A 4,005-nucleotide genomic window follows, 5' to 3' on the forward strand; every position below is an offset into this window, starting at 1 on the left:
AAGTGATTTCCTTTAATAATCATAAAAAAATATCAGCAACACTCTGAATTATTAGAACAACCAAAACCTTAGAGTATTTCCGACGTTCAAATTTTTATATCTTCAACATAAAAAATTTAAAAATGTATCCGCTTCGAGCTTTTCACAACCGCTCACGACATTTGACAAAAACTTACTACAGCCTTTATGCAAAGCCAGAAAACATCTGAGTTTCAGAAGTTAAACGTCTGTGGCGGCATCCACAGTGATAACAAACATTTTCGCACAAAAGGATATTCGAAAAAAAATTCGAAAACATCTGCTACACGCGAACAAAAGAAAAAAGAAACCAACGCAGAAAAGCATACAACAAAATAACAAGTACAACACAACGTTGCAGCGATGCTAGCAGAGTAAAACCTTAAATGCAAAAAGCATTTTATGCCCTAAAACAATAACAATAACGTAAACAGCAGAAGCAGCATAAATGTAAACATTGAAGTAACAGTGCTTCAAGCATGCGCCTTAGTTAATGGGTAAGTGAATGGTGCGTTTTTGTTTGCGGTGTGCTTGTAGTGTATCCTCTGTCCTACATTAACATTGAATTGTTAGTGGGCTGTGATGTGTAAGGTAGGGTTAGTTATAATTTAGTTTTGTTTGGTATTCGTGTTGAAGCTGCCTTTGATGCTGTTGCCATTGTTGCTGTTGCTTTTGCTGTTACTGCTGTTGATTACATTTCTCTGCTTGTAAGTAGTTGGCTTTGTTATTACTCGTATGTTTAAATTTTCGCTGCTACTGCGAAATACTGACATTGACGCTGACTGTGTTATCTTTGGTGTCATGCAATTGTTGTTGATGTTACGCATTGTTTTGGTCATATAAAACTCACTATCAGCAATAGCAGTGTAGTAGTAACAACAGCAGCAGCAACAACAACAACAGCAACAACAACAATAATAACAAAAGTGATTACTGTGAATTATGGTTATTGTCAGTTTGTTGACAGAAAAGAAAAACGCATACGAAAAATAAGAGGGAAAAATGTTAAAAAGGCGAAGTAAAGTAACATTTGTGGGCACTAAAGTTTCAGACTTCTAGATTTGCGATGTGTTGAAGTTAAGGTATTAGGTAGGAGAACATGATAAGTGATTATTTCAAATTTGAAATTAGTTAGCTTATTTGTTAGTTATTTGTTAGACAAAGAGATCCTTGGAATAAACTTTAATTATATTACCACACAAAGTAGACCGTTTTCAGTCATCAGCAGATTTTCTTCTCACTTTCAAGAAATTTTCATCGCTAATTAAATATCGATTTTGAAAAATTACTTAGAGTATATATTAGGGTGCCATTAAGGTATATGGGCAATTTTTGTTTCGTAAAATCGGTTGACGGCACCCCCCAGATCGGTTCATTTTACTAAAAAAATAATCTGTGTAAAATTTTAGTTCAATTGGATAAGTGGAAATGGTGCCCCAAGAGCTTCAAAGATTGGAAAATAACGATTTTTTCCATAAAATTCATCTTTTATTGGTTATATCTTGGACATATTTAATTTTACATAAAAACTGTCTTTCTAAAAGTTATAGATCTATTAAAAATAAACAATTCACTCATACAAAATTCTTCTGTATTTCTAATAGTTATTGAATAAAAGCAAATACAAGCTGAAATCCCCCTATTAAATTTAGGTAAGTTCAATGAATGAATTGTCTACTAAATTTGCTAGAATATAAGTCCAATATTTGTATAGTTATATACATAAGTGAGTTTCTGTATTATTCATTGGAATGCGAAGTGAATTTTAATTCAAAGTGATTACATTAAAAAGTGTACAAGTCTGAAAGCCCAAATGTTGAACTATTTCAACGATTTCAGAAGTTTCGGCCGAAAATAAACGTTGATAAGTTTACAGTCGGCTTAGAAAATGAAAAAGTAAGAAAATCGTTAAATATGGATGATGTGTTACGAATTACAAGTTTCCTTTATAAGATTCGTAAGGATAACCAACCAAGAGATAATTTTAGGGGACTTCTGGAACTTGTATTAATGTTTTTAGGAGAAAAGCCGAACTGTACCATAAAGTTTCGACCTCCTGGAGCTATACATCATGCAAAATGGATGGCGAAAGCCATGCATATATTAAAAATATTTTTATTTAGGAAAAAGTTCAAATTATCTACAGAAGAAGAAAATACTCTTTGCGATATATGTATATTTATTACTAAAGTGTATGTTGAAGTATGGTTTAATGCGTTGTCATCAGTCAAAGCTCATTTTCAAGATTTTAATCTTCTTTCTATTCTCAGTCAATATCAAAAAATTGTATTTATTATTTAAGCTCAAAGCTTGTTCATTTTGCTTTTTGGATTTAAATATATCACCTGAGACAAAGAAAAATATGGTTTCAAATTTGAATATAGATAGTGATGACAACGAAGTCAGGAGAGTATCAATAGATAGCGCAAAAATAACTGAAGGTAATAAGGATACTTTGCTCCAGCAACTTTAACTAAAATAATAAAAATTACTTCGGACAAACCTAGAATTAGTACTTTTTTATTATTAGAAAGATGAAATTTTGGAAATATTGAGTTTATTTTAAATTTTTTAGAAATATCAAATTTTTTGTAAAGCTGAAGCGGACAATTACATTCACAGTACTTTCAAAGCTAGCAATCGGGTGACTTCAACTTATTTTTTGATTTATTCAATAACTATTAGAAATACAGAAAAACTTTGTATAAGTGAATTGTTTATTTTAAATAGATCTATAACTAACTTATAAGTTTTTATGTAAAATTAAATATGTCGGAGATATAAGCAATAAAAAATGAATTTTATTGAAAAAATTGTTATTTTTCAATCTTTGAGGCTCTTGGGGCACCATTTCCACTTATCCAATTGAACTAAAATTTCACACAGATTATTTTTTTAGTAAAATGAACCGATCTGGGGGGTGCCGCGGGCAATTTTCAGACTTTCGAAAATTAATGGCACCCTAGTATATATACTTATCAAGAAATTAGTAACAGACAACGTTATTCGAATAATCAGAACCATCTACTTAGACAAACCCAATATCCAAACTTGTATTTTTTTTTTATGTTTTTCTTTGCGGTAAATGGAAAACGTTGAAAACTACAGTGTAACTAAATTTATAAATTTACTGAAATCACCTTTTAGGAATGGATAGATGGAAGACAACAACCATATAGTCATATTCAGCATTTAAAATCCTAAATCAGTAAGTAATTAAGGTCGAAAAGAACAACTTAGTATTTAGCAAACCAGATCAACAACAAAGCCAGAAAAGTATAGCCGAAATGATTTAGGGGTGGTAAGTGTTTATAGATCATGGTAGTGGGATTGGCGCAAACTTTCAAAAAATCTGAGCTAGAAGTAAACTCTACGCTATGGGCAATAACGATTCCGGTTGTAGAGCGGAATGTGTGGTTGATGGACAAGCTGTTCTTCACGACAAACAACCAATTAGGGGGGTTGTATGAGGTCTCACATTTTTTAGTGGAAAACTCTACTTTCTCTATTGATAAGTTCTTGATTTTTTTCATTGGTAAATAAATAATTTATGTTGCTCAGTTGCTGATAGTACACTTCAGAATATTTCATGGTCTTATTCAGTAAAAGTTAAAAATAAAACGATGTTTAAAAATTGTTTTATCATTATATATTATTTTATTAAAAGAGATGGTGGCACCGGAAAACATCAAAAAAAAATGCATTAAATCGTATTGGCAAACCGTGTAAAGTGGGGTTGTGGGAAAACATGCTCATGGTAAATTAATAAGGTCTCGAAAGCAATTAAACCTGATAATAATTTAACATCGTATTGTTAATGAGTTGATTAAGTACTCGTATCATTGTAAAATTTAAAATATTCTTTAAAAGCAGAACATCAGTTTGATTTCAGACTTATACATGCCAAACTAGAGTAATGTCACATATGCATGTACCGATTTCTAATATTTATTTCGTTATGTATATTATATAATATTAGGTAATATA

Source organism: Teleopsis dalmanni, chromosome 2 (assembly GCF_002237135.1).
Source record: "Teleopsis dalmanni isolate 2A chromosome 2, ASM223713v2, whole genome shotgun sequence".
NCBI classification, from domain to species: Eukaryota; Metazoa; Arthropoda; class Insecta; order Diptera; family Diopsidae; genus Teleopsis; species Teleopsis dalmanni.